Here is a 14,252-nt window from a genome sequence, read left to right on the forward strand (position 1 = left end):
ACTTCCAACAGAGGACCAAGTAAAAGTGGAAGGAAGACCAAGAAGGAGAGTATGCAGAACCTGATCAATGCATACGTGGTAGGAATACCACTGGAGGTGAAAGCAATAATTTCTGAATGGGAGAGAGAGCGAAACCACAATATAGTAAATCAAGATATCAAGGTAGAGGAATGGGAAACAATGGTTAAAGACTTCGAGAATACCATAGGATTTCAAACGTTGTTTTGTCAAATAAATAAATAGTACTGGGTCATGAAGAATATCTTGGCCTGAGCAATGACAACTTATAAGGACAGACAAGAACCAAAGGATGCCAGATCAGCTGAGCCAAGCAAGAAGGATTTGCAAAGGGAGATCCAATCTGTCCAATGCAACTGTACCAAAATAACCTCACAGTAAATAGGATTGAATAGAGAATTTCGGATATGAAAAGAAGCGAAATCCCGGGCTCTAGCATGAAAGCCCCAGCCCTGATGGACTCATCAGATGAATGAAGCAGGTCTTTAAGTAGAATTTTGTTTATATGACGGTTTAGCATTTACTATTTTAATATGAAGTTTATAGTAGATAAAGTTGTCAACATAGCTCAAATGGTAATGAAAACTCTTTTTAAATTTTGGATATCATTCGATGCAGATAGGTGGCCAACAAACCTGGTTTCTTGTGAGTAGGTTGAAGCCACCTGCAATTTTTGTTAAAGATATACTTATTTTCAGGAAATATAAATAGAAAAGGGAACAAAAAACAAAAAAAGAATTATATTGTTATATTATTATATAATATAATATTATTATCTGTTATTATTATTATTAATTAATATTACTATTATGAGTTAATATTATTATTATAATAATATTATAATAAATATATTATATTATTATAATAATAATTCAACAAAATTGTTATTATTATTATTATTATTATTATAATATAATAATAATTATATAATTATATTATTGATGATGATGATGGTTAACGTCCACTGAGACCAAACTTTGGTCTATCAGACCTAAAGAAACAAATTATTTAGTTTGATTTAAGATTGTATTCCTATGCTCAAAGAGCTTAAAGAGAAGCCTCCCGAGCTCACTATAATTTTGACATCGTAAAAGGCTAGGAAGTTCAGTATTGCAACAAAGATGATGAAACTGAGATCTAATGTGGTTGTATGCAGGGCACTCTAAGAGGAAGTGGTTTTCATCCTTGATGTTCCTATTCTCACAAAGATGGTAGATACTTTCCATCCATGGTGTTTTAGGAACTGCCCAACGACCTATTTCACTATGGAGCCCATGAGAGTTCGTTCTAATCTTCACTATATTAGTTTTCTTATTTGAGCTAGTTATTATTATGATTAATATTATTTTCATAATTATAATTATAATATTATTATTATAATAATATAATAATAAATATATTATATTATTATAATAATAATACAATATAATTATATAAAGTGAAAAAATCGGATGAGGGATTCTTGGAGCTCTGCAACCCTAATGACCTCGTGGCCATGAGGTAGGCCGTGCAGAAAACCTCAAAAACAAGCAGATAGGCATGGAAAACAAAAGCGGATAGGAGGCACAAAAAGGAGAGAGGAGGCCAGGAGGGGAGAGATCCCCTCCTACAGAGATGTAACAGCGGGCGAGGGAACAAGTAATAGCAAACTAGAGGATGAGGAAAGGACACCAGAACCAGTCCTTGGAGCAAGATGGTGGGCAAGGAGCAAAGGAAAATGCCTGCCATGTGCAATAGAAAGACTGAGATTTGTTATCCTTATGAACAAACTCAAGGGTTACCAAAGTTACATGAAAGACCATGCATTAATATGCAAGTTTATTGGTGTCTAGCCATTTGAGAAAGACCTGACAAGATGGATCTAGCAGAAATGGCAGCCACGTGGTCACATAGAGCTGAAGCTAGGTGCACACAGATTCTTTATGGTAATCTTCTCAAACCTGCAAGACAAAGAAAACGTATTTGAAAATGGCCCATATTTCTATAGTAATGCAGGTTTATTTATGAGGTATTAGGAGGAATGCTACAACCCAGATAAAGAGAAATTCCTTGCAGCGCCCATATGGGTTAGACTGTTTGGACTACCCATGGATTTTTGGGACCCAAAGATCCTGGAAGGAATTGGGAACACCATAGGTAGCTTTGTTAAATAGTGGAATCAACTAAGAAAGAAATATATACCTCCTATGCAAGAATCTGCGTATACATGAACATTGTGAACTGCATACTAGGAGCAGTAGAACTAGAATACCACGAAGAGGTGTGATAACAGGCTTTGGATTACGAACACATAATGTTTAGATGCATAAAATGCCATGAATATGGGCACCTTTACAAGGAATGCCCCTTAAATGCCAAGGAGGAAGAAAGAAAGACTAAGAAACAGAGGAAAAACACAGAAGACAATGAAGGACTTGAAGAGATCAAAACTAGGAAAAGACCTACAAAGGAAACCCCTAAGGAAGGAAGAAAAGAACAACCAGCTAAAGCAAATGAGGTGAACACGTTTGAAATCCTGCAGGTAGAAGAAGAAGACGAAGAAACCTGAGTCATGGACTACCAAGAGGAAAAAGAACAGGAAGGCAGAATAAATCAAGAAACAAACAACACTAAATAGAAAACCCAAAGAGAAATAGGGGAAAAGGGAAGAAAATAAAAGGAGGATAAATAGGAAAATTAAGTAATTAAAATAGATATCAGTAAAGGGGAAGACCCAACAATAGAAGAATAAATTCTGAGGAAACTACTGGACAAGTGGAGGAATATGGATGAGAAGTTTATCCTAGAAGAGGATAAAAAATTATACAAGGAAATATTCCAAAAATATAAATAAAAATAGGAGCAAGGAACCATAGGAATGAATGAGTAGTTAGGAATACAACTTGACAACAGCCAAGAGCAACAAAGTAAAGGAAGAGGAGGGAAAAAAAGAGGAAGAAAGAATCTCCAGGAGTCAATACAAGTAATGGGAGAAATGCTAGTTAATACAGGAAGAGTAGTACTACTCTCAGCGGTCTTTCACCAAACCACCCCACCTTCTCAATGAAAATTACATCATGGAATATTAGGGGGCTTAACAACAAGGGTAAGCAAAGGTACTTGGCAAAAAGGATTAAAGGTGAAAAACCCAAAATCATGTTGCTTCAAGAAACAAAAATAATGGGGGGGGGGGGGGGGGGGGGGGATGGAGGAGATTCTTAAAAAATCAAGCCCACTTATGAATGCATGACGCTTGATGCAAAAGGGAGTGTAGGGGGTATTGCAATCTTGTGGAACCCTACAGAAGTTATTGTAGACCATTGGATAGGAATTAAGAGGATCCTCTCAGGGAGATTTAGAATGATAGGACATAAAGAGTAGTTCTTAGTATCGACGGTTTATGGGCCTCGTATACCGGTGGAAAGAAAGGCCTTCCTAACACATCTGCAATGGTTAGGAAAATTGCACACAGAAAAACTATGGGTGATAGCGGGAGATTTAAATATGATCACCTCTACCGAGGAAAAGAAGGGAGGACTGCAACGGGAGGATGAAGACATGGAAAGATTTAGGGAAACCTAGGTATCCCTAAAAATGATTGATATAAACACCATTGATGGAAAATATACTTGGAATAATAGAAGAGGAGGTAGCAGGCATATAGCCTTCAGATTGGATAGGTTCATAGCAATGAAACACTTTCTTGGGAAAGATATATCCTATGAAGCAACTATCTTACCATGCCATGGATTATACCACTGGCCGACAAAACTTGAAATTGCCATGAATAAACAAAACCAGAATAGACCATTTAGGTTTGAAGCCTTTTGGCTGCGAGACCCAACCCTCATAGAAAAAATGGAAAACTGGTGGCAGAGTAGTGAAGAGTAAATAAAAGGAAAGAACAAGATACACACACTCCAATTAAGATTAAAGGAGTTAAAAGGAAAAATTAAGAAATGGAACAGAGAAGAATTTGGTAACATTCAAAAGGACTAAGAAAAACTGCAAACATACATGAAAAGGATATAACAAAAAATAATAGAAGAAGGGAGAACAGAGGAGCTAGCGTAGGAAGGAGGGGTGCTAACCAGATTGGAGGAAAGAAGAAAACAGGAGGAAATTCTATGGAGACAAGAGTACAATGGCTGAAAGAGGGGGAAAGGAACACAAAATTCTTCCACAGAGCCATGCAGCAACACAGGTAGCAGAATAGAATTTTCTCCCTAAAAAATACCCAAGGCGAAAGTAAACTCAGAAAGAGGAAATAGAAAAACTATTGATACAACACTTCGAAGGCATATTGACAGAGACACAAAGCAATAGAGAAGAGGAGATAAGAAAAATAAGTCAACACATTCCTAAAAAGGTAAACATGGAGCAAAACATGGCCCTCCTAAGGGTAATCGCTGAGAAAGAGGTAGAGGATATAGTGAAGACTATGGCCAGGAATAAAGCCCCAGGCTTAGATGGATTTACAACAGAGTTCTTCCAAGCAACATGGAGCTTTATGAAACAAGACATTGTAAATGCAGTGGAAGAATCAATATGTAATAAAAGAATACACCCAACATGGAATGAAACTTTTCTAGCATTAATACCAAAGGTAGAAAAGGCTGATGAACCTCATGGCTTTAGATCAGTAGCCCTTTGCAATATAATTTATAAAATTCTAGCCACCATCATGGTAAAAAGATTACAACCAATACTTCCGGAACTGATAGCAAAAGAACAAACAGGGTTTGTGAAACGGAGACAGATAGTGGATGGGATCATACTCACTCAAGAGGTGATACATTCCATTGAAGAATTTGAGAAACAAAGGAATGATGATCAAAATCGACTTAGCAAAAGCCTACGACAAACTCTGCCAGGAATACCTCCGAATAATCCTAAAAGCATATGGGTTTGATGACAGATGGACTGAATAGATAATTTCAATGATATCCACTTCAAGCATGTCCATACTGCTGAATGGAACACCAACAGAAACCTTCAAGCCATCCCGTGGGCTCAGACAGGGAGACCCACTGTCATCATTCCTATTTATAATAGCAGTGGATGGTTTAGGCAGATTAATAAAAGCAAGAGTAGGAATTGGAGAAATTAAAGGTCTCAGATTATGGGGGGAAGAATTAACCATTACACATCAAGAATTTGTAGATGACGTAATGATGTATATTCAAGCGAATCTTAAGGAAGCAAAGAAACTAGTCGAAATCCTTGAAGAATTCACAAACGCATCAAGAACAGAGGTAAATAAGGAAAAAATAGAAATATTGTTCTTTAATACCCCAATGTTGGCTCAAGCATTCTTATCCAGAACAATGGGGTTCAGAATTGGAAAGCTCCCAACTAAATACCTAGGAGTACAGTTCAACGACAAGTAAAATAGAATATAGAATTGGAAAGGCTTGATAGGAAAAATTTGAAAAAGAATGGACAATTGGATGTTTAGAACACTAAATATATCGAGTCACCTCATCCTCCTAAAGTCTAAACTCCAAGCTATACCAATTTATCAAATGGCGAGTCAAGCAATTCCTAAAACCATATGTCAGAAAATGGTGGAAATTTTCAAAAAAATTCTATGGCAAGGAACAAGCAAAACAAAAAAGTGGGATTTGCTCTCTTGGACATGGCTAAGCAAATCTATCACAGAAGGGGGCTTAGGTCTAAGAGACCCTTACATATTAAACCAAGTCATGGGTGCAAAATTATGGTGGAGGGGGATTCAAGGAGGGGAAGATCTATGGAAATCATTATGGGAAAAGAAATACGAAATGGCAAGGTCACCTGAAGGCAAACTCTGAAATCAATCAGAAAAGAAAGGTTCATCCATCTGGAACCTTGCAAGTCTAAACAACGACCTGATAAGAGAGCATAGTTTCTGGGAAATTAGGGAAGGTGACAAAGTAAACTTTTGGCAGGAGGCGTGGCAACAGAGAGGAACCCTCAATCAGGAACCTCAACTCCAAGACATTCAACAGTACACCACCAAAATGGAGGAAGATGCAGTCAGAAATTACTGGTTACTGGAACAGGACAACTACTGGAGAAAATGGAAAATGAAGAATGACTGGCACGAAGCACCAGAAATAGAACAATAGATAAATTACCAAAATGAAATGGAAACAAGAAAAATTGCAATCAAAGAAGGACCAGATATAATAAGATGGGGTAAACAAATAAAAGGTATGTTTACTATCTTAGAAGGATATCATATAAAGGTTGGAAGAACCAGAAAACTAGACACAAAAAATGGGATAGAATATGGCAGTTAAAAACGTGGCCAAAAGTGGCGCTTTTTACCTGCATATTGCTGCACGGGCGTGCCTTAACCTAGGAACAACTGAGAAGAAAGGGGACGCATGGACCCTCGCACTGCGCCCTGTGCCAGAACCAAAAAGAAACCATGGAGCATGTTGCAAATTCCTGTAGCGTTAGCAACAACCTGTGGCAAAACCACCATCAGCTCTTTGAGATTCATGACAAGAACACAGGTAGCATAAGAACAACAATAGAGAAATGGAGCAGCAAGCCATACTGCAACACAATATTGAATCGAGCTTCGAATCTATCCATCGGTTTCCTCCTATGGAACCTATGGAAGGCAAGAAACCAGGTGATATTCAGGGAAGATGAAAAAGGCAAAGAGGAAATATGGAGCCAAACCATGAAAAACATAAGAGAAACAGTAATCCTTGAAAACTGGAACAAGGAAGACTGGAAGAAGGAAGCAACGGAGACCTGCATTATGAACTGCCTACAAATCAAAGTAAAAAACACAAACATGACAGAAAGGGAACACAAGGTTGGGAATTCAAGAGCCGAAGAATGCTATAGGAACCCGCCACAGGGATTCACTGAGCTAAACTTTGATGGCGCGACAAAAGGAAACATAGGGGAGGCTGGAATAGGAGGGATATTCAGAGATGATGGAGGGGAGATCAAATGGGTCTATGTAATGGACTATGGAATCGCCACCAACAACGAGGTAGAATTCCATGCATTTGAACAGGGGATTAGAAATAGCAGCCAGGGAAGGATACCAAAGCCTGCAGATTAAAGGCGACTCGATGCTAGTGATAGAAACAATTAAACAACTCCAGCAAGGAGTACCAGCCAAAAAACTGAGTAAAAGTTGGTGGACGGCATGGGTAATAACCGAAATAAGCCAACAATTGAGGAAGGTAGCATACACCACACCGTCCCATGTGAAGTGAAAAGGAAATGCTCTGGTAGACCTCCTCATGAACTGGGGATGCTGGAACAGAGAGCAACAATTGGATGTGAGCGTGGAAGAGGTTTGCCAGAAAGAGGAAATGCGACAACTGATTCAGGTAGTAGAAAAAGACAGACGCCAAAGATATCATCTAGAGAATTCGCCAGAGTTGATGGGAGTGACGAAGGACAAGGGCAGATGCAAGCGGGACAGAATAGGTCAGAAATGGAACAACAAAGGACAGACACAAGGACGAAGCTGAGTAGGATGACGGAGGGGGGCCAAAGAAGGATAGGCTCGGAGAGATTGGGGACAGAGATGGAAAGGAATGGAAGAGGAGAGGGCAGGACAGCAAGTTGGAGGATCGGCAGCAAACCAGCACTAAGTGGCAGAGTGGAGTGAGAAATCGGATGGCAAGAGTAGCCGAGAGAGGAAAGTAATAAATGAAGGACGACAGACATGACAGGTGGGTAGCATCCCAAGGTAGGTGGGAAGGGAGGTGTGCCAAGGAAGGAGGGAAGGGAGGACAGTTGGTGGTAAAATTACAAAGGGAAAATGACAAAGGGATAAAGCCTAAGGAAAAGGTAAAATAGGCACTTGGCATGCAGATGAGTAAGGAGAAAGGTGGTGAGATCGAAAGAGCAGACAGTAAGCAGGATTCGAAGGTGGCATCAAAGCGAAGGATGGTAAAAGGGTATGTGCCACTCCCTCTCCCACCCTATGAATAAATAACCAGCCTGAAACATAGAGTAGGGATGAAGAATGTTATGTAGATTAGGGTTGATAATAGAAATTACGGTAGAAATTGTAGAGATAAGAAAGAATTTTACGGTAAAGAGTCCTTGGGGGCCAAGGCTGGAAAGAAAGATAAAAATAAGGGTAAGGTGAGGGAGAGGCTCGAAGAGCCCAAATTCACTAGACCCCCACAGTAGAATTGACGTCCTGGTAAATAACAATCTAGGAAGTTTGCATGTCATGTTGAACAATGACAGAGGGGATGGGAAAACCAAAAAATGAGGGAGGAATGAGTGGCACCTCATAGTGAGGGGCGAAACTACAAACAACCATAATCTGACTAATAGTACTAAGAAAACCAAAACTGGGAAAGGGGCATGTAACCCTATTAGCGTGAGGAGTGAACTCTTGAGAAATACTAAGCACACGACTCAGGAAAGGGATTTTAGCATGCATAGCACAAGTCGGGGTAAACAAGGGTACCCCGAAACCAAAAGTATCAGAGAGGCCATAGTATTGCCTAAAAGGGAAGGAAACTAGAGGGAAGAATTTTAGAGGGTGGGAAAATGTAGGAGTGGGATCAAGAAGAGGGGGGTAGAAATTCCCTGGATAAAAATGCAAACATAATTTATAACACTGACAATTGTGCTTATTCTGTGATAGGTCTTGCCCTAGAATAGGGTGCAACTGCAAACCAGAACGAAAAGCTACAGGCAAAGAGAGCTAAGAATCAGAAGAAAAGAAGAATGGCTCCCAGGCACAGCAAGAGGACGGTTAAAAAAGAAGCAGGCACCAGAAGCGTAGGGAAGAAAAGGGGCAGGATGCCTGATGGAGAGAAAATGAAGAAAATCATAGACTCATACATGGAGGGCAACCCGAAGGAGGTTAGAGATCAAATCTGGAGTTGGAAGAGAGATTTGAGAAATAACCTCAGGTGTAGAGACATACCCATGGATGAATGGGAAGGAATACTACAGGACCCGGGATCTACAAACAGCAGACAATCGCTTTTCAAAAAGACTCTGCAATAATATTGGATCATGAAACACGTCGTATCTTGAGCCATGACTCTTCACCAGGAACACATGGAAGGGGAAGTTCTGGACAAGTAGGAAACGAGCAAGGAGCCAGATCCCGTCTGGGCAGAAATATTGAAAAACCTTGCGACAATATAGATCCAAACCTACAGGAATAATCTTGCATTGGGTCGGATTGAGAAGACTCTATCAGAGATAAAGTGGAAACTGTCACAGGGACGCGAGTTTCCAAGCCCTGGGGTGAAGGTGCCAAGTTCTTATGCGAAGGCTTCAATATAGATAGCATCCTCTGATGAGGATTAGTTCTTGGTTTGAAATCTGTGTTTTGTCTTTGAATGCTTTTAGATGCAGAAAATAAGTAATTTTGTTATGCTATTTAAAGACAATAAGGATATGATCTCGAGAAGCAGGTGGTTTTTGATGAACTTATTCAAATTTTGGAGTGGGTATAATGCTGACTAGTGGTCACTTGGTTTCCTTCGGGCAGGTGACTAGCAGGGGAACATGTTTGTAAAATTTTCTTAAAAGAGTAAATATAGAGAGCTCTACAATGTTTACAAAAATAATAATAATACTATATAATTGTTATTAGTATTCTTATAATTTTATATTAATATTAATATAATAATCATATAATAATATATATAAATATATAAGAATATGGTTGTTATTATTTATATAGTTATTAATAATCATAAGTTGTTGTTTTTTAAAAAAATACACATAATAATTATTAATGTGGTTGATATAATCCTATTAGCGTATATCAATCACATTGAAAAATTTGGTTGTATATATGCTTCATGTACACTTATCGAAGTATATCAACCACATTGGTAAATGTGGTTGTCCCCCCTATTGGTAAATGTGGTTGTCCCCCCTATTGGAATTGGGAACTTTAATAATTTTACTAATTAAAAAAATTCATTGGAGAGTTTAAATTTAAAGATGCCAGTATATTCTTGTTGTTTCCACAATATCAATGTATGGAATTCAGACCACTAACTTCCATGTATATATAAATCACATGATTAACCTTGTTTGAATTTAAATTTTACAAAGGTTGATTAAAAGTTTATCATGCTATTTGTTAATTGACACCTATCAAGATTAACGAGAATGGGAAGACTACAAAACATTACACACACCTACCATAACAAGAATAGGAGGATTACAAAACCTTACACATACACTTGTCATAGTAGTGGAAAGGTGTATTTCAAAATAAGATGATTATCCATTTCAAAACATTGATAACATGTGTCCAATTCCAAATAACAGGTGTCTGTGAGTTTCATTAACCTATCCATCAATTTCATATATGATATAAGACCTTATATATTTCATATATTTTCATATAATAATAAAAGTTCTTAATCTGTTCATCATTTACATTAACATGTTAGTTACCCATATATATGTTTTTATTTTTATTTTTGATTTATTATTATAACAATTGTGATGATTCAACTAATATTTTAATCAATTGTTTATGCATATGTTCTATATGATATCTCAGATCCCTTTTCATAAGGTCATCACTCTAGGGCTTGATTTGGTGTACATATATCCTTTTCTCATTGTGTAAAGTTTAAAAAGCTAGGGATTAGTTCAAATAATTATATAAAATGATTTTGTAATCTAAAATATATAAAGAATTTTGGTAATAGATTGTTAGTGCTTATTGAATGAAAGGAAATATATAAATTTATAAAAAACAGATCATTTTGAGAGAAAATAACAAATGTAATACATATTTTTTGAAATTAAATTTATGAAATCCTTATGCTTTGAGTGGCAAGGTGGTTATTTTATTGTACCTATTTTCAATACTAATATTTATTGTACCTATTATGGTTCATTTTGCCACGTTTTGCATGCTAAAACATGGAGTAATATATGGAAATGTGGAGGAATAAGAGCAAGGTTTCTTGGTTGATCGTTTCACATTGTCATTAAATATTTATTGTACTTGTTATTCATCACCATGTCACTAAATATTATGTTTTATGCTTTATTACTTTGCCACTCCATCTAGGATTGTAACATGGAGGAATACGGGCAAGGTTTCATGGATGAGCGCCTCAAATTGTCATTAAATATTTATTGTACATGTTATTCATCACCACTCCATCTATTATAAGCAAAGCGGTGCTTCGTGGATGCATGCATTTCTTATTGCATGGGTTGTTGGAATCGTTGAAGCCAAGCAATATGCAATTACAATTTGATGGAAGGATTACTGGAAAAGTTTGAAGGGGTTTCTCTCAGCTTCTATTTCCTAAGAAAGGTGCACAATATTTGAGAGTCTTCCTTTTCTCGACCTAGTGTTTTTTAGGGATTTCCTTCAAGATGCATTGGAGGAACCCTGTTGGTTGAAACTTTCTTAGTTTTAGTATGGATATGGTTTTTACTAGGTACTCATGAACTACTACATGATTTTTGTTGACCGACTAGGGTTATATACAATATCTTTAAGTCTTGTAGTTTGACATACAGTTGCTAGTGTTGGTTAGTATTTATTTGTTACTGTAAATTTAACTTTGGTTCTACACTCCAACCCATATAGGGTTGGTTCTTCTAGAATTAATTTAGCAGTCTCTGTTGGATAGTGTCAAATACCTTCGTACTAGTTATAACCTTGAGGCTTAGATGATACACATATATTCATAAATGTGCAATCTATCAAATTCAAGTCATCTCAAACCAACTTTGCCTCTACAAGTGTAACCTAGCTTAGTTTCGGTGGATGCATGGACATATTCAAAATCTTCTGGAAATCTAAGAAGAAACGACCATTTTTTTGTCCATGGGAGGAAGTGCAACTTCCTCACAGTCCTGAAATCAAAGCAAGGAAAAGCATCAGAATCTAACCACCAACATATGTCTAGGTCATATATAAATTAATAGGTAGGTCATCCTATTGAATGTCAAATTGGACTTGGAAGCAAAACTCCTCAACGTTTAATGGATACAGGAGACAATAAAACTCTTCACTTGGCTCAAGTATCTATATAATCATTTCGCTTTCTTAATTCCCTATGCAAAACTATGTAAGCCTCAGAGTTGCTTTATGCGTAATTTATTCGATTGAAAAAAAAGGTTTGTTTTCCCTTCTGTGTCTAGGCTTAGGGAATATGCGATGATTGTATGTATTGTATAGGAGATGTAATTAAACTACAAAGAGTAGGGATGTAATATTTGATATGCTCCAGGGAGGATATGTACTTGCCCTAAAGTTATGGTTAGTTTTAAACTTAGTTTTATACTTTTGAATGTGAGATTGTAGTCTTTATACTTAGTCTTATACAATCTTAAAATCTCATGTGGAAAAAACATATATTAATGCATCATTATGGAACTCAAACTTTAAAGAAAAGTATAATTATCATCAATTTATAAAATCTATGTCTCATACCACATGATCTGTTATGATATCAATGGAAATACATTTACCAAAAAAGGGTTAAGTAAGCCATATGATCGAAGGCATTCAATCTTAAGCTCGTTTGTGAGAATCACTATGATATCAATGGAAATACGTTTACCAACAAAGGGTTAAGTAAGCCATATGATCGAAGGAATTCAATCTTAAGCTCCTTTGTGAGAATCACTAAGGTCGTCGTGCACTTGTAAAATAAAACTTTTATAATAAAATATAATTTGCAAATAGTATATATTATGGGATTAATTAGAAAAACCAAGAAAATGAATTGCTTGAACTGTAAACATTAACTTCATAGTTGATTTTTATCTTGGTTTTCACTGGAAGAAAAATGATAGAAGACAAACACAATGAAACCAGAACTACAAAACCCTATTGACATTTAATATGTTTTCTATTGAATTAACTTACATCAAACATTTACATGAAAAATATATTTTCCCAAAATCAGTTGCATCAAAATTAATTCCAAAAGTCCCATGAAACATTTACTATCCAAAAGCATTAAGAGGTAGAACAAAAATTTCAATATCCCACTACAACGCTTAAAGTCTTTCTGTCGTGCTGTGCATGTTGCAGAATCCTCGTGATATTTCTAATTCAAAATCAGCCAACAATTTGACACTTTGCATTTGACAAAATTCTAGATACATTTTGTAAAAAAACTAAACAATCTTTCAAAATAAAAATAATAACATTGAAATATAAATGAAATAACTATTACTCTGACATGCTAGAATAATTACAATTTCTAACGAATGTGAAATGTATTTTGGGATATATATTTCATAGTTGCTCTAATTCAATTGTATATTTAATTAAATTGTATGTTTAACATGAAAGTTATTCATGTTTCAAAATAAAAATAATAACATTGAAATATAAATGAAATAACTATTACTCTGGCATGCTAGAATAATCACAATTACTTTGACATGCTAGAATAATTACAATTTCTAACGAATGCGAGATGTATTTTGTGATATATATTTCATAGTTGCTCTAATTAGAATTAGAATTAAATTGTATGTTTAACCTGAAAGTTGTTCATGCTTTTGTTGTGGGTTCAGATTCAGGGTACTTGCAGAGTTAATGATGGTTTGGTGGTTCGATGTCTCTGGCCGATTCGACTGCAGGCTTTTGCCTGTGGATACCGAGTACAAAGTGGTTTTTGTGCTTAAATTTGCAAAGCATTCCTATGGCTGGAGTGCACTACCAATTATGTTTTCAGTTCCAGGACCAGATGGACAGGAAAGGGAATCGAGCTGCGTATTCATGAAAAGGAAAAAGGCTCATAAGAATCCAAGTGAAGAAGAAAGAACATTCCGATGATAATTATGATTATGATTATGGTGTTGATTATATTTTTTTATGATGATGGTGAATGGATAGAAGTAGTGGCAGGCGAATTCATGGTGAAAACAAGTGAAGGAGAAGATGGTCCTTCTGACATGCAGTTTAAAGTTAGTATGAGAGAAGTGGAGTCGAAAAATCAGAAATCTGGGCTATTTTTAGATGGAGTCAGGATTGAACCGGTAAATAGTAGTGTTGGTGTTTAATGCCAGAGTTTCAGTCTCTTTAGTTTCATTATCTTAAAGTGTTAATGAGATTTTTTTTTTGGCGATGGCATCAAAACCATCAGGTTTGTTCAGATCTTTGTCATCAATTTGATTTTTCATTTGATACTTGGTACTTAGCTTCATTATCTTAAAGTGTTAATGACAATTCTTTTTGGGCGATGGCCTCAAAACCATCAGGTTTGTTCAGATCTTTGTCATCAGTTTGATTTTTCATTTGATACTTGGTACTTGGC

At 36.5% G+C, this 14,252-nt stretch overlaps 1 pseudogene; it reads left to right on the top strand.

The window, feature by feature from the left end:
* The window catches only part of LOC149241635 (F-box protein PP2-B11-like), a 44,633-nt pseudogene extending 30,635 nt beyond the window's left edge, over nt 1-13,998 (top strand).
* The last annotated feature ends 254 nt before the right edge of the window (nt 13,999-14,252 follow it).

Source organism: Pinus tabuliformis, chromosome 8, assembly GCF_031772625.1.
Source record: "Pinus tabuliformis cultivar Carrire ecotype Pingquan chromosome 8, CPIR1, whole genome shotgun sequence".
Lineage (NCBI taxonomy): Eukaryota > Viridiplantae > Streptophyta > Pinopsida > Pinales > Pinaceae > Pinus > Pinus tabuliformis.